This window comes from Haplochromis burtoni, unplaced genomic scaffold (genome assembly GCF_018398535.1).
Source record: "Haplochromis burtoni strain Fernald_Lab_line unplaced genomic scaffold, NCSU_Asbu1 Contig_6, whole genome shotgun sequence".
Classification (NCBI taxonomy): Eukaryota; Metazoa; Chordata; class Actinopteri; order Cichliformes; family Cichlidae; genus Haplochromis; species Haplochromis burtoni.
In genome coordinates, this window is record NW_024582367.1 from 3,955,595 (window position 1) to 3,978,679 (window position 23,085).

Below are 23,085 nucleotides of genomic sequence, written 5' to 3' on the forward strand. Positions count from 1 at the left end.
AAATATTCAGCTAGAATTTTATATCAGAATCTTGTTGATGGCTACCAAAAGTGTCCCGCTGAGGTGCAACTCGTTGAGGGAAATTTCAGGAGGTATTTGCTTTAACCCTATGTGTGCCTTGTGTTTATTTCTCTAACACTTGTACTAATTGTACTTCTACTAGTCTTCTCTTGGTTGTTTTTACTAATTACTGTACAAGATACATTTTAAATAGTGACATGTATTCATGTCCATGCCTGACCAGTGTTGGAAATGTGTTTTCTCCACTAGAATAGGCCTAAATAAAAAGTTATTCAAGTCAACTGATTCAATTTCACGTGAAGTGATTCAAATTCAAAATGTCAATGCAATTATTCAAGTTGATAAATTAAACATTCGATATAAATGATTCAAACGCTCCATCTAGTAATTCATTTTCAGTGTCCGGAGGCATGCATTTTTTTTGCCCATCTATTTGCCCTTTACAGTTACATGACTAAATAAATAAATAAGAAGCAGAAAAACAAGATAATCAATCTCCCAAACATTTAAACGTTGCACTAAATGTTTCTCTTTCTGTCTAAAATATGCCTTCAGCATACACTGCGTTTGACTTCACTTTTTTTTTAAGCTCTGAATAGATTTAGATCGATTTAACTTGTAGCTTTATGCCACAATCAAGCGCTGTGTAGAGTTAATTTTACCCCATTTGTTACTCTGGCTGATAGACCTGTTCTTTCATTGACTGATGGAAGAAAAGGATCAGGATAATGTCTGACACTTGCCTGCGTCTCCCTCCATCTATCATTTTAAATGTCAGATGCCATGGTCTTCTGGGGGAATGAATGGAGGTTTGATTGGCATCGACCTTGTTTCTCTTGAATAATTATGAATGATTTAGGTATTAGTGGCTCCTTTCAGCATAAATAATTCAGAACTGAGTTCAACCCCCCTCCCGCCGTATGTTGCTCCGGTGCTCAGTTTGTTCGCCTGGTTCAAGTTTTTTTTTAATGTATAATAAGATGGCACTAATCACAAACACCAAATGGAGATTTTCCAAGCACATTTTAATTTTGGTTTAAGCGCTTCCTGAGGTCCTGAGACCGTTGAGGTTTTTACTTTGAAAGGCACAGCCGGATGTGGTGTACTTGATGAATCGGGCTGACTTGACGCAGTGGTAGGCAGGGCATCGCTCCATGTTGCGGCGCTGCGTGGCACTGGGCACTGACTGTCTCACTGCTCCACACGCACACATACACGCAGATACGCATGACTTTAGTTGTGAATGGCCCAGACGCTTGACACGCTGGGTGGGCGAGAAGCAGCCGTGAGTCCGGCTCTGCTACCTGCTGCAGACCGAGCTTGCGCCGGGAGCACCCCGGGGTGTCGCTACTGTGACTGCACCCTGCGTTTGGACTGAATGTGGCCGCTTTGATCGGTGCAGTTATTTTCGGAGTCACTCTCTGTAAGCTATTTCGGAGCGACTGGAAACGCGCAGACTGGTAATTTGGAGTGAGGAGCCGCACGGAGCGCTGCAGCAGCAGCAGCATCAGCAAGCAGACAGGGAACCGGAGCAACAGCAGCAGCAGAGAAGAAACGACTGTGATGCCAAAGCTGGTCAGAAAAACAAAGGTTCAAGTCTAGAAAAGGTAACCCATCCCTTTCAGAGCTGCACCTATTGCCATTTTAAAGTTTTATTATGTCTTGAATGGAAATGTCTTAGAAGTGTCATGCTCCTGCAGCAGCCGATCTATAACCTGTAATGCCAATACCTCTCAGCCGCTTACAGTGGAAGCCAAGCCATTCAAGTAAGCCAATAAAAACCCAGCGTAGTGTTTAATGAGATAGAGTTAGCTGTTCCTTTATACTCACTAACAAGCAGCCCCCTACCCCGCAGCATATGTGATTCATTTACTTTAATATCAGAACTTTGAAGCACATTGTTGTGTTTTCCTCTAACATGAAATGATCTATTGCTTTAATATATTGATAGGCTTATCAGTTAAAGTCCAGGGAGAGGCACCACAGACCTTGCTCTCACTCTCTTTAACAGGGTGTATTGATTTTAAAAGTTAGGCCTATTATCTACTCAATTACACAAATATATTTATCTTGTATGGAGAGTAGATTACACACATGGCATCTTCTAACAGTCTCAAGGTATAAGGCGGTCGCCCACCCAGCCAGCAGGCTGTCCATAAAGCAAAGAGGTATATATGGAAGAAGCTGTTCTTACTTGTTCTATGGCTCCAGGCCAACACCTACTTCACAGCACAGCCTATTATCTGACATCTGGTCCTTCTCTACAGGGACTTATGTGGTAATAGTATGTTTCAGCAAAGGCAGCTAATCTGTGTAATGTCTGTTGTTTGGAAGGGGAAAACATTTATTTCCCTATGATCACCATTCAGCACCTTATGTGGAAGAAAGTAAGTCTGTTTTCGGTCGTGAAAACTTCAGATTTGTTGTTTCACAGTTTTACGGCTCTGATTTTAACACGGTGAAGATCTGTAAAGCGACAAAAAGCCTTCACGGAGGAAAATGTCATTTTTAGGCCATATAGTTTACACACAGTTTTACAATTGCAAGGCGTCGCTTTTATAGCGGCAGAGAAGTGCTGTGATAAAGCATTTATCAGAAAAATAGACTGCAGAGTAGTAAGATTTGGTTCCAGCACTCATGGTTTTTGTATGAGGCTGCAGATGACTGCTGTCTCGCTGTGCTCTGCTATTCAAGTTCTTGGTTGTCAGCTCGACTCACCATAGATAAAAGACAGTCATCCTCAAAGCGTTCTCTCATCACATCAGCGACATGCGCTAGTTTTGCTTCTCTCCTGCTACCCCGCTCCTCACTCACATATGTGAGTTCACACACAGTGTGGCGGTTTTCCATTATGAGATCATGATGTTTTTTTTCTTTTTTTAGCCCACCAGCCCTAAACTTTTTTGTCTTTCCGTGCTTATCTCTCCCTGCTTGAAGGGGGGACTGTGGCAAAGCCTTGTTTTCCACAGTCCGAGCCAACACAGTCCCTCCGTTCTTCCTCACCGACCGGCCAAAGGTCAAAACAAAAAGGCTCTGCTGTAGCAAAACGATTTCTCTGCACCTTAAGTTGACACAAAACAGCCCTCAAGTCCTTCACTGAACTCAAGAATCATAAATAAAACCTGTGCTATGTCGTTTAATCAAACCTAACCCAAAGAGGCTCCCCTCTAAAACACTGTTAGCACAGTGAAAGTAATTTATTGTAAAGAGTTAATAATTTTCACATTTAGTGTATCATTAATCAATCGGCCATGCTAGAAATTGAATTTACACGGAAGATAAAATCCCAGTTTGCCTCTTATTTGCATCTTAGTGAATAATTCTTAATAGAAATGTGCTCACGAAAACGCTAAACACATTAACGTGCTGATAGAGATGTTTACCTTCTTCCACTGCGCATCTGTCGGGTAGATGGCTTACATCCTGGTATTTAGAAATTGCTAACTATCCATAGAGGCTAAAACAAAAGGGTGGATTGTCAAAACATGTGATTTCATTGTATGTAAAACATGAATGGTAGTTTTGTTGGTTTGCATTGAGCGCTTTATATCTACATATGGTGAGTTTCCTCTTCCACAAAACCTGCCATACTGCACTGCTGTTTCTGTATAGTGTCCATATGTTCGACACACTTGAGGAGTGAGGGGTGACAAAGTGTTTTCAGTATGTGGATGAAATCCTCCACACTGGTTCATTTAATCTGAGAGATGTGTTTATACTGAATGTCCTACCACAACATGGAGTCATTAACATTAACCTGTTAAATATCCAGAATATGTGGAGTTTATGCATTTTGGACTCCGCCATTGCCGGTTCCAAACCCGGATAAAAAAGGAGAAGGGTTGGGCATGGGGTAGCAACCACATCCCGGGTGATGGGCAGTAGCAATATGCATTTTGGACCAATTTTAATGCAATTTCGTGACTTTAATCAATTAAAGAATGCTAACTTTAGCAGCCATCTTGACATTCATGCATGTGGCTGTTTTGAAGCCCTTTTCTAAATGAATCTCAATAATCTCAGGCACATAAAATGCATGTATGCTATTGCTTGTCAAACACAATAAAAACTGCCTCAGAAGACTTTGCCCTAAGATGATGTTTATATGGTTTCAGTTTTCCTGCAGTTATTGCTTTTACTACACATGTGCACAGCTTTACAAGCTGTGTTGATTGCTCAGTCCATTAGTACAACAAGAGTAGTATCTGCCAAGAACTCCACCCTCTTATCCAAATATGGTCACTTGAGGCTCTAAAACAGTAGTCCACAAAGGTTATGTTACCTTGGTTGCTGCCATCTTTTGTATACAGACTTTGGCTACATATGACTAACTCGGGTTTTTACTTTACTTTGCATATATAATAAGTCAGGCTCATATAACAAGTCCTTTTTTAAGGATCTTGTCCTTGTCATTGGGGTTTCATATCAGACTGTTGTAGGCTTGGACAAATAATACATTATTTTTGTTTAATTTGATGGACAGCTCAGTCATACAAATTCCTTTTTTCCCCCTATTGACTCTAGTCTCAATGCATTTTAATGTAATTCAGCTGTGGGACATTTTTACAGAGGAGGTGAAATTGACTTCTTCATAACCAGAAAGCCTCTTTCTAGTAGAAGTGCGATTATCGATCTTTCCACCTAATCCCTCGGCTGAAATGCTTGAGCACATTCGTATTCTGTGGGTCAGTGAAAGTCAGTCTTGGAAATGTAGAAAATCACTGTTTAAATCAGGAGAAGAGGCTAAGCGTGTACAAGGCCAAGCAGTGCTTCTTCATGAAATATTACACTGAATGTAGAAAACATTAGTGCAGAGCACCCCCTCCACAAGTACAGCTTTTCTTTATTTTACGATTTAGTAATGTATAGACATCTGACTAACTCCTGACTTTAAAAGAAGCTGGAGTTAATTAAGAGGCTTCTAACCGCCTGAGAAAGAATCGACTGTTCGACTGTGCTTTCAGATATGAAAAGGTCTGTTGTTTAATGAGGTAAAACGGCTCTTTTGATGTGCATCCACGAGCAAGCCAGACACTACTGGGTGTTGCTCTCTGAGTCTTATCAGCCCTGAAAATGTGAGATTGTTTCCTGTATGGGGAGTAAAGGTATCGTTCTCCGGGATGTTTTGATTCATTTCCCTGAGCTGTGAGGAAAAACGGCACTCTTTATGCTGCTGTAATCAGGAAAAGCAGTCAAGGAAACCGGGAAAGCCTTTTGGGAAAAAAATGCTTGGCTTTTTAGTTTTGGGTACACTGCCATTTATTTGTGTACTGTAGGATAAATGGCAGTGATCATCAGTTTGGGGAAAATGTAGTGTGAAGAGAATTAAAATTGATATTTTGGCTATAATTTATTTCCTTCTTAGCCAGTAACTCAATTTATGCCCCAAGAGTGGACAAGAAAATCATATTAGAAATGCAAGGCAAAGCAAACCACAGTGAGAGCATTATACACATTACTTTCCATAATGTGTATTCTTTGGGCTAATCTGTAACCGTCTGTTCAGTCTTCTTCTTTTCCCCTCTAACAAGGTTTCTTCTTTATTCAAATTCAGGGTGTTGCATTGCATTTGGGCCCCTCAAGGGCAATTTGCAACTATGAGTAATGTAAGTAAAACTGACTTGACTTTATACCTGCAAAAAACAGCCTTGGTGTCTCTGTGGATAAAGATATTCCAGATAGTTAGTAAAACACTCTGAAATTGGCTCATTTGGAAGAAACGACGGTGCACTGAACAAGGGACGGATTCTGCTCGGGCATGTCCCTCATTTCAGTGTGGCCCTTTGATTATGTAATAATGATGCAGAAAAGGCGTCTCCTTAGCACTTTGTTCTTCCTTGTTAGTGACCAGTCTGTGAGGTAAGCCAGGCTGTTTCATCTTGGGCTTTCTGCTTTCCTGTCAGGAAAAACAGTGCTGCGCCTAGCTGTTGGAATCCTTTTGTCTGTACTTTTACTGGGAGTCAGTGACATTAATTGAGTTCCAATGAGGATAATTTGACTCTTTCTCACGTTCACTGTAACAATTCGCTCTAAACAATGCAGGAAATTGTATAATATACTATTGAATACGGTAAATACAGACACCTGGATGAAATGTAATGACTTAAAATAGTTGCATACTATGGCATCAGGAGTGAAAAGTGCTCAGCCTGACTCTAACCACATCAGAAGGGAACCAAGGGATGGTGCTAACTTCTCTTTCAACACAAAGTGTCTGTGGTCCTAAAGCAAAACAAGTACTGTTACATTCAGAATTTTCTGAAAGTGCTCTGGTGACATCCCCATTTTCCTGAATCCAAACTGGGAGCTGTTTCCACAGAAGCTGAAGGCTATATTTGGACACTCTAGGAACCTTAAGTAAGCCCCGTAGTCTGAGAGTGAAGTGCTTCGTTGGGATAATATGATACTATAATGGCTTGTCTTTGAGGACTTTATACAAGAAGAGAAGAACAGCAGAAATGTTGTGACAGGTATTTCAGTTATTTACAATCTAGACCGGTTGGATATGTAATGTTTTCTGTGTTCTTGTGTCTGTGAACAGTGTGAAGATTTAGCACAGCAGCGATTAAACAGCTTTGTGTTCATCGTCAGTGTCGTTGTTAAAACATTGATCACAACAGCGTTCCCATAAACACGCGGCGCAAAGAGAAGGGGGGTTCTAACAGATTTGATAACGTGTAAAGAAAGAAAAGAAACAGACTCCAAAGTACATACACAAAGACACGCAGTTATATTTTACAACACAAAAATAAAAGTACAGTGGCAACAAAGCACATTTAAGAACAATAAAAGTAAATTATTATATACAGCAGTAAGATGTTGTTGTTGTACATAGGGGTTGAATGCTGCTACTTTATTGTAATTTAACAGTGAAAAGTACAAGTGTACTCACACTCTGGCTTTGAATAGAAAATTCCTAAATTTTGTCTTAGGAGTCGACTCTGTTGCTGCAGTCGAAGATCAAGCACTTCTGCGCTCTTATTTGTCACAAACAGCCGCAAACGGCATACAGTCGATTTCTGTGGCTTTGTTACTGCAGAAGAAACCACAACGGCAGTGTGGTAGTATTTTGGGAAATGTATTTTGTATTAAAACAGGTCTACAGTTTCATAACAGTCAAAACAGAATAGATTCAAAGAACGGTGCTTGTAAGGCTGTCTGTATTTCTCAAACATGTTTTTCGCTCATTGCTCTTTCAGCCCGTCGAAACCAAAAATACAGCTGGATCGAAAGTGCTTTTTTTCTGCAGTGGATGCAATCGGTTATGGTTTCGTAACAATAAATCAATAAATATTGATGCAATGCATTTTCAGCTTTCAACGTTGTATTTTGTGCATCTAAAAGAAGAATTTGCTTATTTGCACTAGTTGATTTTTACCATACACTTACAGCACTGTGGTAGCTATGCACGTCTCAGAAGAGAAGGTGTATGACATTTGCTGTTTCAAATAAGTACAGATAATGGGGATAAATGGCTGCTTGTGGAGTCAGATATTCATACCCTCTTCTACAGTTTTCTTTGTTTCCCCACCAAAGCCTACATCCTTTTTCGTTGTTGACTTACTTTAAAAAATATAGTAAATAATAAATGCACAAATAATCCTATGTCGAGGTCACAGTCTGTGTGGGCAAAGCATCTACCGATGGAGCCAAACATCAGAGCTAGCTACTTCTAATAATCACAGTCATCATCATAATGAGAATTGGCTTGTTGGCACACTGTGTTTGCAGCGTAAACAGTAAATTAAAACAATTTGGACGTAGTGGAAAGCCTCACGGGTGCCAGTAAATTTCCTGCAGAAGAATTTCAGTGTTTTTCTGGTGTTTTGGCGGCTCAGTGTGAATGTAGAGAAGTGTCTGTAAATGGCCTTTAAAGTCTGAAAGATGCTGACCTGTTCAGAGTGATGTATTAGAATGAATATGGGCCAAGACCAGAAGCCTGTGCTGGGATGTGTGGGAAGTCATTTCTGCTGCTCTCCCTGTAGTTTGCACAGATATATATCATACTGGCAGTTGCTGCTGTCACTGGAGTCTTTGAGCTGATTTCTGCATTGCAACCTTAATGAAATCAAGTTAATCATTTCTTACTGGTCAAGCTTAAGAAGCACATGCATTCTTTTATGTCTGCTACCTCTTAGATTACGTTACATTACCTGGTTCTGCCATGATGGTCAGGTTTCTAGATAACAAAGATTGGATGTGTGGCTGTATCCAATCAGTCTGCCACTCAAACTTCCACCTGGGAACCAAAGATCCCTGTTAGCCTATTAAGCAGCTGCTTGAGTCAGCCCCAGCTGCTGATGGCAGATGAATGACAGAGTATTTATCAGGCTTGAAAGCCTTGTCTCATAGCTGGAACAACAGCTACAGCATAATGCCAGCAGCTTCGACTTTTAAATGTTGTCAGGAGCAACCCGTGACCTCTAGCCCCTCACTCCAAAGATGTTTAGTTTTAGCGTCTTCACTCTGTCACCTTCTGTTCACACACGGCAAACACATCATCATCCAGGCGTTGTAACTCCTCTACCTTGAGTTCGTCGCTGACAGCAGCTTGCGTAACTGTTAGACGATCACGGGGGTCTTTGCCATCCATCGCGGGGTTCAAAACAAGACAAATAGGGGTGAGCGCCATGTCACCTACTTAATGTTTGTACATTGACAATGTGGCTGCCAAGGCTTTGTGTTGTGATATGTGGGCTGGTGTGAGGTTGTCAAAGAAACACTAGTGCTCTGTCGAATCTAAATAGCTCCAGTATTGTTCTGTGTGGGGAGATGTGCCTCAGCTTTGTGATGAGAAGAGCCATTAATGGGTTAAGTTCATTATAATTTTACAGGCATTTTTGTGTCTGTGGAATATAGTGGGCTCCTTGTTGTTAATACAGCTGCCTTCACTTGCTTTGTGTGCTAAAGCAGGGTGTGACGATAAGAGTAGGAGTGTAGAGAATAGGAGTTTTATGAAAAGTAGCATTGTTGAGAGTCCAGAGACAGAATTGTTGTCAATGATACCCTTTGTATTTAGGAACTACAATGAATAAAATACAGTAAGAAAAAGAATTCCAGTGGCTGGAGAAAATACAGACCAACCAGAAGCCTGCTATTAGGGTGCAGACCCATCTCAATCTTGATACAGATACCAATTCTCTAATTGTTATACATGTTGTATAAATACATATGTACAGGTGGTTAAGGTTGTAGTGAAAGTGAAAATGCCTTTGTTTTTTTTGCCATGGTGACGCTGCACCACTGTCTGCTCAGCTGTGTTCATACTCTGCTACGTGTGACGAGTGTTTAACATGGTGGAACCGCTGTGCTTGACAACTACAGAAGCATCTTTTTTTTTTATGCTCTGATAAAGATCTTTCATGTCAGTGCTTATCATACATCCGAAAGCACGACAAATAAGGAAAGCATTCTTATTTAAATGCAGTTGGTCTCCACTTAAAGATCAACTTCCTGTGCACCTCTGCATGTCTTCCATCGTCCTGTTGCTGTCCATGGAAGTCTCTTTCTTACCACATGTACATCTGCACAGCGCGGACCTCAAACTTGTCCAGAAAGTAAATATCAACATCTGTGGTAAACATCAAAGTTTAATATTGAAGATTATCTTAGCAGATCAGAACCTGGACCCAAGAGTCATTGGTAGACCTTGTCGGGCGGATGAATAGAAGCACTAGAGGTGCTTCAGAAGGCACAAAATAACCTTAAAGGGGTGCTCTCAGACACATTTTTATGGGTTGAGTCCCAGAACGTTTTGGACTTTGATTTGGCTTCTGACCACATTCTACTGCATTTTAGCCCTAGCCTGTACTGCTCTAACTTTAGTAGTATTTAAACGATTTTGTCAACCCCTGTTTGAAGGACAATAGTGGACGTTTATTCTCAAAGCATTTCATGTGACCTTAAATCTCTCAAGAATGAGCTGAAGTTGCTGAACCCTGACCTCTGGCGTGCTAAATCAGTTGGTGTACCATGGATATTTTGAGTATTTACACATTCCTGTGAGTTGATGACATTAGTTTCTTATCAGCAGTAAGCAGGCTATTCTATTGTATTTTCTGGTTTGCCCAGTTTGTGTCACCAAATCCCTATAATTTCTTTCCAGTAAACAAGTCTTCAGGTTTCCAGTCCAGCTTCTGGGTTTCTCTCACTGTCCTACAGTCTGATTCAATATAAAACTGAATGACACAAGGTGTACATTCAGTGGGATTCGTCTATTTTTACTGTCAGATTAAGCAAAAATTGCCTCGACAATTTTTATGAAACCCGGTAGAGCGATGGAGCCTGGGGGGAAAAAGATACTTATGAATTTCTTTACACATTGGTCTCTGTGGAGGACTGTGTACCTTTCATTTCCCCTCCCAGCCCTCCTCCTTCTGCCATCCACTTTAGAGTGACTAGGTTTCTCCTAGTGTACCTTTCATTTCCCCCCCCCCCCCTTTTTTTCCAGTTATAAATATTGAATATATTTTCGACCAATATATAATCAACAGTGATTAGAACAATTGCAGAATGTGAGATCAAAACAAATCCCTAATGATTTTTTTTCTGTATGCAGCACCAAAGAGTGCCAAAAAAAGAAAATGTATTTTTGCTAGTGTATCACAAACCCAGAGGCTTGCCTGGCTTAAGTTGATTAAAAATAGATTACATGCAGCTTGAAAAAAATGTACATAAGTTTTAAAAAGAAAAAAGAGCAAGGCAGTTCTACCTGCTCAACTGAGATCCATCAACTTGTGTGCAGTAATTGGGGTTTCAATGATACTTGAATGTCAAACTTGTTAGTGATACCCAGGAAAATACTTCATACCATTTTTAGTATTACAGGGAAGAAGAGAAAATTAAAGTCAAGTACATACTGTAAATGTTTCGCAGCAATGTGGCAATCAGAAAGCATATAAGTAAATGACATTCTGTGACTACAAGCAAAGTAACTGTTGCGGTGAGATTGATAAATATCCTGGAAGCAAATACATTAGAGGATTACCCGGCAACCAGAGCCTGGAATGTCCACGAGTGACCAGCCTTGAGCTTCAGAGTGATGTGCAACTATCAAATTGCTTCCAGTGTGTTCCCAGCTTAACTGCTGATCGCTTGCAGACATTCCGGGCTCCCGCTGCCTACGATGGGACATCATGATATTGATGCTGTTCCAGTAATCCAATGGTAATTTTTTGTATCTTTATCGATCTACAGGTTATAGTGGGATAAATCATTGTGATCATCGTCGTCACTTGAACTATGAGGCACTTGATGGTAAAAAAGGTGAATTGTGCAAGAAAGTTTAAATTCCAGTAAATAAAGTAGGCTAAACTAAACATTGTTGAACTTGTGGTCACGGTATGTTACTAAGTACAAGTAGAATAAAAATGTATCTGTTTGAGCTTTGAGTACACAGGAAGGCTGGCGCTGGAAACTATTACCCCACAAAAGCATTTCAAGGTAGTAGTTTGAACTTGTACAGATTTCTGTTGCAATAACTGCATAAAAAATGTTAACGTACAGTATAAGTTTTCAAAAGAAGCAATTTTGTAGACATAATGCTTGACTGAGTATGTTGAATGCACTGCCTTCAAGCAGCAACTGTTGATTGAAGGACTCGTAGCTAAGTGAAGTGGCCCTTTCTCTGCTTACTGTCAGTGTGGAGCCCTGTAATGCTACGTGGCACAGCGTGCAGGCTATTTTTAAGACTCCTTTAAGCGAAACTATTGTATTTTACTGAGACCAACATGGGTAAGCCACGCACACTTTGTGTACATAAATTTGAGAAAAGAAAGCACCTGCAGATCAAAAAGATTTTTTCTCAGTTCATGCAAATGTTAGTTTACTGACCACAATCCCTGCAGCTGCATGGGTTTGTCCTTTGCAATGAAAAGTCTCAGCTCTGGCTCTACTGGGGCATGCTTCTACCACTCTGTATTCTTTTTAAAACTTAGAGTAATGTAAGTAGAATGCAAGCTAATCTAACTCTGTATTTAAAGAATCTGTGCTTGTGTGATAAAGCGAAATATTGTGAGTTAACCAATAAATGACCTTCTTTACAGAACGCTGGAGCTCATTTTAATAAAAAGTGGCTTGTTTTCAAGGTAGGGGAGTGGTCTACTGCTTTAGCCTCCAGTCTCCAAAATATGTCCTTGTTCAGGCATGAGGGCTCATTGTGTTAGCAGTCAGGACACACAGTCCCCCCCCTGAGTGTGTCTAAAAATACTCCACATCACCTCTGCCCCAAACTACACATGGATAAAGAGAAGCTGCATGTGCCTGGATGAGTGAACATGCAAATACACAGCGCGCAGATTGCACTAAATGCATTTCTCTTTGCGTCGAACACTTTACATCGCAACACTCTCAACAATCTGTACATGTAGCACTGCATGCTGACCTCTGGCATCAACAAGGCAGACCCAGAGGTCTGCCACTCACTGGATATTTTCTCTGTTATCCCATCTGGCACTAACTCCACGTTCAAAGTCAGTCAAATTACCTTTCTTCCCCATTCTGATGCTTGGTTTGAACTTCCTTAGATTATCTTGACCATGTCTATTTGCACTGAGTCTGTGTCATGTGATCGACAAGACTATTGCTTTTTCTGTTCCTGAGCAGCCGAAACCGTACTAACAAAGTGGATAAGCAGATATGCTAATTCTGATATCACACCAATATTGGGCACTATGATCAGTTATTAGATGTCTGTAGAATATGCGATAGCCTAACTAGTTGATTCATGTTGTTTGGACAAGCAAAATCGTTGCTTTTCCCATTTACGTCTCACAGGCACATGTTTCTAATTTTAAGCGATGTGATTTCTGATTGGCAAGATTTAAAGGAAGCATGGCTTACGCAGTTCCTTGATGGCTCTTTATCCAGGGCTGAAAGGACACAGGGAACCAGCCTTCCCTCAAGGTTAGGGTCAGCTACTTTCGCAGTGGGCGACAGGAAGCCAGAGAGACTGCCGTCTCTAAACGTCTAATGAGCCTCTAATTGATATCCAGCTGAAAACCCCACAGAGTGTTAATGCCAGTTCCAAGGAAACTATATTATGTCTTGTCTTCATTAAGCAAACAAGACACAGAAGGCCTTGAAGCATACATTTTTAACGTGGAGTCACAGAGGTAGTTGGCTAGTGACACGGTCAGTGTTTCCTGTGAGTCACATTATATATACACTGTGCTTTTTCATGTTTATTTTCAGGCTGGAGAGCCATTAAAAGCTGAGAAAATTAGCAGTAACTCTGCTCATTCATGTTCTTGCTTTGGACTGTCAGTCTTTATGCTTCCTCCATGTGTATGTCTGGTGTCTAGATATAAAAAGAGAGGCGGAAACATATTTCACAGGGGGCTCTACTTTAGCTGCAATATTAGCAACTGAGTAATATTTCTTCATCACCCACCCTTTTATGAGATGTAACTGCAGTAATGAGATGAATTCTAAGAAAGGGGCTAATCCTGGGCAATGCTTTAAGCCAGCTGCCTAACCACATCCCATTCGCCATGCTGTGGAGGCTCCAGCTCTTCTGCCAGGACGGCTTACAGACTGTGTTTGCTTAAACGTTTCATTCATCTTGATTAACGCTGCATAAGATGAAGCTCAAAATAGCTGTTGCAAACTTTTCAAGCTTTGCTGAGTGTAGACCAGCAGATGGCATGTGTTTGTTTAGGAGGTTCGTAGCATTTTAAACTTGATGTCTCTTAATTCAGCGTGATTCGATAAAGGCATGAAACATTGTCATTCGAGCATGTACCTCCAACTCAAAGCGCAGCACACCTGCCGAGCTGCTGTTCAGATGTTCTATTTTTGTTTCCTGTGATAAAACGTTAAGCACATAGGCAGCTGATTTCTTAAGTAGGTGCTGGAGGTGTTTGTGTTGTTTTACAGCTTATACTTGTATATCTAGTTTTGGCTCTTCTGACAAAGCAGTCCAAAACCTTTGTGCTTGGATGGCATAAAGGGCTTTTAAGCCTCTCTCTGATGGCTCCCCACAAGGCAGCATTAGCAACATGTTTTAATGAGCTGAAATCTCGGCACAAGAGGCACCATTTCTCATTTTGGGCCTGGGAATAAAGGTCATCTGTGCTTAAAGGATGCTGAAGAAGGTGAGTGTTGGAAAGAGTGCTGCGCCAGTTTAGGATTAAAGGCCAGACTGTCACTTTAGAAATTGCATTTTGGTCTTGGAAAAGTAATGGGGGGGAAAAAGCAACTGTGCAGCACTTACACATCCATTTCAGGGGAAATGCCTTGTTGTCTTCTGATGAGAGTAGATTTATGTTAGAAGTTGTAGATAAAAGACTAATGGGCCTGACTTGCAGTAGGCAGCAGCATTGTCTCTGATGCTTTTTATTTTTGCAGTATGGTGGGTGAGAGCAGGTGATGAAGTACTTTTGGATACAAAGCCTATGTGGTCATGTTGGATTTTTGTACCTATAAATCACCTGCACGTTGCACCTACAAGAGCTCTTTGGCAACACCGAGAGCTGGTTTGGAACTCTGCACTAATTGAGTCAACAGCGTTGGCGACTTTTATGCACCTCAGTGGCTTTATGTGGCTGAATCAGTGGTTCCTAAATGTTTCCACTGTGCGCTTGCACCTGATCGTGAAATATCTAGGAGGGAAGAAATTTCACAGACCGATTTGTTACAACTGTACCACATTAGAATTCACCAACGTCTTTTAAACACTGACCAGTGGTAGCAAAAGTTGAAAAGTGTTGGTTAAATTTATGCAGATGGTGGACGGGTGTAACTGCTATGTGGACAGGTGTCCTGTGTTCATTACGTTCATTATGCACAGCAGCATGTAAGCTGAGGAGGCTGCATGCTGCGCGGTAACAGTGTTTGCTAATGACATGACCAAGGTTTGCAAAGATGCCATTCTAGAAGCAGAAGACACTCAGCAGCCATCTTGGTAACCTCTTCAGGCAGTTATTTCATGTAAACAGGACCAAGGCTATCTGAATGAATGGGGAGAATTCCCTAAGTTTAATTCCAAGAAAAGACTTTAGTTACTTTGGCCCAAAATGAGGTTTAAAACACCTCTTGCCCATTGCAGGTAAACTTCTGCTATACTTATGCAAGGTTTGAAACATTGCAGCTTTACTTACACTTAGATTTAATTACACTTACTTACATCATATAATGAGTAAATTTGCTCATATGTTTCCTGGTTCAGCTCTTGATTGGCTCTTTGTGAACAACAAGTGATAAAGTGGGACCTTTACTGAATGCTACTACAGTTTTCCAGCTGCCAGCGACCTTTCGCTTGACAAGTGAAAGGTCGCTCGGTCGATTCCAGCCAGAGACACAAATCCCTGTGGGGTTTATGTCAGGATGGGCGTCTTGCATCAAACTCTGCCAAATCAAACAGGTGGAGCTACCTGCTGCGGTGACCCCTAGTGGCAAGGGAGCAGCCAAAAATAGCTTCCTATGCTTTGATACCGTGCATCTCACCTATAATGGATTGAAAAAATTCTTTTGTTATTTTTAAAAAGTTTGTTTGTTTCTATTTCTAAAACTAATTTGAATTTCATTGCCTCTTATGTGACCTGAGTCAGGGGCATAAAATTAATAACTGTACCAAGTTTACTCTAAATTAGTCTACAGCGTGTAATTAAAGAGCCCACCATATTAGTTTGCATTGCTTATTCTCTCCATCACCTGTCTTAATTGGTTTTTACTCATTTTAATTGGTGATTTATTTAAATATTTGTAAGTGATGTTAGGTTATCATGTGTTTTATGTCCTAGATATCTCAGAAATGGAAAATGCGATCGGGGCCAAACGACCCTACTCTCTGAGCGTGTAGCTGCAGGCAAGTTTGTTTGAGTACCCGTTTCTCAAATTGGACAGAACAGTGGCTTCTTCATGATGTTAGCTTGAAAAGGCATAAATGAAGTGCTAGCCTTTACACAGAGGCATTTGTATTACATGAAAGCTGAAACACTCATGGCCTTTGAGGAGGAGATGAGAGGGAAAGCTTAAATGCCTTATTTATCAGTGAAATGGGGACTTAGTGTGTTGGTCACATAATTTGTTTTGATCTTATTTCTTGGCCTGTTCGGCTAATAACACAGAAGCCCAGCAGACAAAAGAGAATTTACTTTTTATTCTGCCAGATGATTAGGATTTCTGTGGATGTTTTTTCATTTTGTGCACCAGGCTTAGCCGCAACAATCCGTATCTTGCTAAACCAGACAAGCAGCACAGGGACGTGTTTCGCCCTTCTTTCTCTTCTAATCATCATCTGCTGGGGGGCAGCTGCCCAAACAATGTGACCCTTCTGGATTGGAGTGACAAGGGGAGTGGCTTTCTATGGCTTCTGCTAGCTCTCTCTAACCCCGAACCATTAGCTGTATTTCTGCAGACTGTTTCACTTGCATGCGCACTAAACTCGCATAACCAGATCTCCTTGGAAATGTTATGTCAGATAAATTCACAGTAAGAAAAATTGCAGTTAAAAAATAGTGTTTGATAGAGGAGATGACATTTTATTTAAAGATCACGATGTGGGCTTTCATGTTTGCTTTCAATTAAAAAAGTCAAATGTTACCCCAAGCATAGCATCACAGACGTTATTTAGATTTCCCCTCTAAGCCTGCAAATCCCAGAACAAAAATATTTCTAAGCGTCTAACTCAGAATGATGGAGTTATTCTTACTGCCTCTCATGATTCCTGCTGTAATTTATTTAGACTTTTGGTTTGCTCAGCTTAATTAATGTGTTGGCAAGTTGGTGTAAAACAGATTAAGTCTTATAAAGTGTCCCCTACAGAGAGCAATGTGCAAACTATAATTAGAAAATGGGGGGAAAAAAGTATTCAAACTCTGCGTGACACCCTTGAGAAAACTTGATTACTGTGTTGCCGTATTCTTTTCTGTCTTTTGTGCAGAAATGACCTTCTGTTTCTTTTTCTTAGTTGATGTGGGAAATTTATCTACATTGAGTCTGGAGGATGACAGCGGGAGACGTGAGAGTTGAAATGGGGACTTCAGAAATCTTGAATGAAAATATTAAAACACACTGGAAGCTTTTAGGGAAATATTTGTTTCACAAAAACTGGTGCAAGTAATGTCCTCTCTCCAAAAGTGTGTGCTAGTTAAGTTGCTATTGAACATGATTCCATGTAGCTTTTTTGGTACAGTGCACATCCCTGCTATGTTGCATTTGCTGCATGTGACGGTCACATTTTTTATAGGACTTTATAGTACAGCCTTACTGTGTCCATATGAATTAAGAGTGTAAGTTGCAGCCAAGTGCTGCTAATCAAATACACTTAATTAACTGATCGTCAAAAGAGTTTGGAGTCTGACTGTTTGAGGCTGTGGACAGGTGTCTTTTATACAGATGATGAGTTCAAACAGGTGCCATTCATACAGGTAACGAGTGGGGGACAGAAAAGCTTCTTACAGAGGACGTTACAGGTCTGTGAGAGCCAGAGATTTTCCTTGTTTGAGGTGACCAAATACTTATTTTCCACCCTGATTTACGAATAAATTCTTTACAAATCCTACCATGTGGATTCATGGATTTTTTTTTCACATTCTGTCTCTCACAGTTGAAGTGTGTGTGTGTGTGTGTATATATATATATATATATATATATATATATATATATATATATATATGATGTAATGGTGGGTGCTCAGATTAATCATAATCAGTGTTTCTAATGAGGTCAGGATATGCACAACTAAGCCCTGTAAGCCAATAGCATAGGCTTCAGGCTGCTCTAAATGTTTGGTTTCTGACAGGTTTTTTATACTCTTGGCTTCATATGGCATCGATTTCAACTCTGGGCATCTCTGGCACACAGCTCTACCAGAACACAGAAATCCTTGCCACTTGCTAGACCAGTAAAACAGAAGAAAGTTGGTTTAGGCCTCAGTTATACAGGCCGAGGGGAAAACGTGTATTTTCCAGCCAGCTTTAAGAGTTTCCTAGAGGTTGGTGTAAGTGAAATTGGTGAAAAAATACAGGGGAGTTCCAAAAACCTCCTTTCTTTGGTCACCCATGGTGCATGGATGACACTAGTGTTCGCAAACACTCATTAACCAATCACCAAACAGTAGAGAAACTTTTAAAAAATGTGCGACACAAAGCAGGAAATGGAGAAAGTTCACCTTCAAAGTAAAGGTGTAGCAGTAAGGCATAACTTAAACAGTTTCACTACCTCATAGGGTATAGTTGGTGTTTACAGACAAGTGTAGTTCCATGCAAACTATAGGTCACTGTGTCAATCTCCTTAGCAACCAAAGTAATTGTGAGGTTTACGTGCACGGCAACATATATCTCTTTGTAACCAGTTTCATTTACGAACGGCAAACAACCTCTTGTAACCACTCACCAGCTGCTCAGGGAATACAGCTTTTCCCATAGCAACTGGTGCTCACAGAGGGGTCATTAAACCAGTCTTTAGGCCTGCGTTGCTGGTAGATGATATCACAGTAGCATTCAGCAACTGATCGCAACTGGTTGGGGAGTACTCATTTTTCCCTAGCGACAGACGGTTGTTAGGCGGTTGCCAGGCGGTCAGTTTTTTGTTGTTTTTGTTGTTTTGTTTGTTTTTTAATGGCCACTAGGGGGAAATACCCGAGGTTGCAAAAACACCTCTGGATGCTCATTTTAGGTCATTTTAGGGAAGAAAAAGTTAACATTGCTTGACACTCCCCAACATGGTCCACCTTTTTCATGCTGTCTCGGGTTAAAGGGTTGGGGGGGGGGGGGTTTCAGACAGTGGATGAGGTGAGAGGCTGCACCAAGTCCCCGTTTGAGATGCATAAATATTATTTTAAACTGTGAATCATGCAGGGATACTTTTGTAGAGTGTAAAATAAATATATGAAGTTGGAATGAGCTCAGTGGGTCCCCTGTAGCTAATAAATGCTGCCGAAGATTACCGTACTTATGAGCATTAAGGGGGACGCAGTATGTGATGTAATGTAATGTTACCACTGGGTGGCCTGTGTGTATTAAAGATGTTAATTTAAATGCTCGACACTGGGAGCAGCCAAACAATAGCCGTTCACATTTACATCTCTCCGGTTCCCACTCATTTTCGTGTTAATCACATGGCTGCTAACATCACCCACACAGATATTTCGGTCCCTCTCTCCCCCGTCCTTAACTCAACATCTAATGACATAATCAGACTTTCGGTCAGACTACTTAGAGCCTCTACATCACAACTTTCAAAGCAGTACTTCATGTCAGATTCCACCCTCTGTGGAATATGACAACTGTCTGCTGTCCCAGTCCGCCCTAACAATCAGGCCTTGTAGCCCCGAAAGCTGTTTGTGTTCTCTGTTGGAAAAAGATCCACAGCAGAGTGAACAGTGACAGGTCAGGCTGTTCACTCTGTGGACTTGCCACTCCACTGAGTCGGATGTCAAATAGTGTCTGCTGTTTCTCTTGTGTGTCAATACAAGGCCCTTTCAGTTCATTGCTCACCTTAAAGTGTTTTATTTCACTGTTATTGCCTTTGTAGAGAGCTGCTGGGTGTCCCCTCTGGAGAGGGTTTGGGACTGTGGTTCAGCCCAGCGAAATGTAGCGCCTCGCTGCCCTCAAAGCCGGATTTGTTGTCTGCTCATGGTGAGTCTTCTTAAGTTTCATGGCACAGGAACCGGTGTGTAGCTGGGACCTTTTTACACCTACAGATGCACCACAGAAAAGTCCTGAGGTATAGGAACACTCACAGAACAGTAGATATGTTGTTAAGCTTGCAATGTGTAAGTAGGCCACAAAATGAGAACAAAAACTGTCCTGTAATTATAAAGCCGAAAGCTTTTGTTAGTATACAGAGCATGTTTCTTAAAAAAATGACTGTGGCCTCAAAAAACAGGAACTTGTTTTCCCCATTTGTTTACTTTATTACTCTGTTGTGGTATTGCCACGGGGGAGGTCTTTATCAGGAGGAAAAGCTGTAAAACTACTAAATAAATAAATAAATAAATAAATAAATAAATAAATTAATTAATTAAAAGTGCAAAATTATGCCCTCCTTCACATTTTCCAAAACTGTCCTGTGGGCCAGATTGTAGACCTTTGTTTGACACCCTTGGTTAGAAGGCTAAACTGGGAGTTAGCAGCTTGCTTGTTTAAGTGGAACTATATTTCAAGCTGCTATATACGGGATGCTAATTCTAGCAAATTGTTTCTTTCAAATTTGTGTTATTTAAAGATTTAGTAGTTGAACATGTAACACTTGTTTTTCAGGAGACGGGAGTTGGGAATGTGAGTTAACTCGGAAAACTCTGTCAACAGGAAATAAATGCATGAAACATAGAGCCTGCTTCTTTTTCACTGTGAATTTCCATAGTCCATACGGTAGAGGTGCTGTCTTCTCTTAAAGAAGCTGTCTATCAAAAATAGTCTTATTTTTCAGAAGTGTCCCGGGTACTGATCGATGCTCCGGCTTGAGGCCATATGTAATTACTTTGAGACCAGCCAGCCATGAAATTGTTGTTTGGGTCTGAAATGGATCCAAAGTCAGAGCAAGACCTTCTGGTGTTGTCACAGTCAGAAAAACTATAACCCACACAGCAGCATGAGGATGTGGTGCGATAATTTCTAGGGCCGGTAAGGAGGTACGAAAATGCGTAATTTGTCAGCGACCTCTGCAGTCTTATTACCAGGACAAAGTGTTGTCTCATCCACGTGCGTTTTGTCCATAGTCCGTTTCGATGTTCAAGTGTGCGCCTGAAGACGAACGACTTCTGTCAGCTGTTAAAGTGGGTTCAGGAGCTCCCAGGCTGCAGAGAGGTATGCAGAGCGACAGTCACTGGCTCACATGTATGCAGCTGTGGCCTGCAAGATGTGAGCAGGCAAATGGAGTGGAAGAGTAGTCCCATTAAACCCTGGCTCTCCTCTGAGAAAGAGGCTAACAGCTCTGAACGCTGGCCTCTCGCTCCCTTGCAGAAAGTGCTGACACAAATTTTTGTCTGACTAAAATGCCTTCTGACCGCATGACACTGGCTCTTTTCTTCTTCCTCAGAGATTCCTCGGCTGTAAAGCTGGGACTGTACAAAAGGGACACAGTCTGCGAGTGCTGTTTAGGAGCTGGCGTAAATTATAATCATAAACTGCTGCAAAGGTCTGAATTACTCACATTTTAGCGTGTGAAGGAATTTCTTTGTTTGTTTGAGCGGTTGATTTGATTTATATTCATAAATCTTTTAGAATTCCCCTCTTCTGGACACCCATCTTGGTAAACAAGTCAAAAATGCACAAATCTCGGGGCTTGGACCACAGGAAGGCTGCTTTGTCCCCCTTTGGCCATCAGCGCGGACCTGTCAGTTTGTGATTGACGTTGCGTGGCGGCTCCCGCGTTGGTCACTGGTGCGAAGATGCAGAAATATGACAACATCTCCGGGCGCATAAAACGCTGGCTTCTAGTGCTTCAATTGTGCATGTCATCCAAAGTGATGTGGTGTTAACCCTCTGGAAACTGTAGGTGTTGGTGGTTTGCACTATATTCTAGTAGCTTCAGTAGTTTTCTATAAGCCTCAGCTCATTTTTACAGTAAAGGAACTGCATTTATAGACTTGCTCACTATAGTATTAGTCATATTTTGACCAGTCACATGCTTTAGGCAATAAATGTCTGCTCAGTGCTCGAGGGGACAATGATGAGAATGATCTGTGTTGTCAAGCTGGTGAAGGGAATCTGCTTGGTCTCCAGTGGGTTGTGTGGGTGGTTAGCTACAGCCCACAGCTACTGAAAGAGAGCTGTGTCAAATCTGACACACTGAAAGCCACAAACGCCAACGCTAGGAGCCAGTTGTGAAGCAAACCAATTTAGTTGCAAGATAAATTCTGTGTACGTTTAGGGAGAGCTGCCCTCGCTGGCTTGATTTTGTTTTTTTGCTTTTTGTTTTTTTCCCTCCAGTTTGTAAGTCCAGAACGGTTTCGCTTTGGGTCGTGTTTGTACTTGTAGTCAAAAATCCATTCAAGATTATGAGCAGATAATACCAGGGATTATTTTCCAAGTAGCTTGAATGTTCAGGGGATATGTTTCCTCCAGCTTGAACATTGCTTTGACTTGAGTATAACACAGAAACCACAGACCTCTGTTGCCAAATAGTCAAAGAATGAAAGAATAAAATGCCTTTCTGGCTGCTGTGAATGGGCTGGTGCATGTCTGTCTTTTTGTTAATGAAAAACAGTCAGAAATTCTTTAACACAAAACCTACCTTACTTCTCATTAAATTCTTGACTTTCCTGATGAGTTTATGATGTTGATCATTTTTTTCAAGTCTTATACATTAATTTGTAAATTATCAACCTGTTTAGACACCCATCAGTGCAGCTAACATTCTGCATAGTGCCATATATTTTCCTTAGGTTTTCAGTCAGATCCACCACTTCCATGTGACTTCCTGGATGAGTGACGTTTCTGGCACTGAAAACGCTACGTCCAGATGAACAGAATCAACTTTTTGGGATTTGCTTACCTGGATGATTGAGCATGCATCAAGACTTCTTGAATGTGATTCCTTGCATCATGCCATGATCAAATTGCATATCTTGAAGCATTAAAACAGAAGTCTAAAAACCAATAAGTGCTGTGACGGTGGATCTATCAGCCCGTACAGCCCATAGGATGGTGGCTTAGTTCTCAGCACTGTTCCCTGGGTTCAAACTGGGACAGTTCTCTATGTGGAGTTTGTGTGTCCACTCTGTTTTTGCATGTGTATCCTCTGGGAGCTCCTGTTCCCTGGGGTGCTACACGGTGGCTGTACACTGCTCCTAATACTTTGGATGGATTTAATGTTTAGGTTTCCCTATGAAAATAGATAAAGGATAACTCGCCCTCTATCTTACCTCTGTGCTTGGGACAGCTCTAGCTTAGTCATGCTTGCCAGCTAATGCCGTTGATAGTTAAGCGGGAAGCTGGTGAGGGATTACATAATTGTCTCTGCATAGGTTATTTCAGCTGAAAAGCAGAGGAACAATCCTGGCTGAAAAACACACTTGTAAGAAATCTCATCCTCTCTTTCATTTACCTTGTGGACAGGTTAAGAAAAACAACAGTATAGTTTTTTTGTTAGACTCTATTGTCTGCACTGCTGGTCTGG

General features: G+C 41.1%; 1 protein-coding gene across 6 annotated transcripts in view; it reads left to right on the top strand.

The window, feature by feature from the left end:
- Positions 1 to 1,140: 1,140 nt before the first annotated feature.
- Positions 1,141 to 23,085, top strand: part of tanc2b (tetratricopeptide repeat, ankyrin repeat and coiled-coil containing 2b) — a 173,121-nt gene continuing 151,176 nt past the window's right edge. For 4 of the 6 annotated variants that reach the window (XM_014335365.2, XM_014335366.2, XM_014335368.2 and 1 more), the window contains exons 1-2: positions 1,141 to 1,628; positions 19,498 to 19,601. The gene's annotated coding sequence lies outside the window, so the exon portion shown is untranslated. The remainder of the gene's footprint in view (positions 1,629 to 19,497; positions 19,602 to 23,085) is intronic. The other 2 variants (XM_005913571.3, XM_042224043.1) reach the window with 2 other exon arrangements.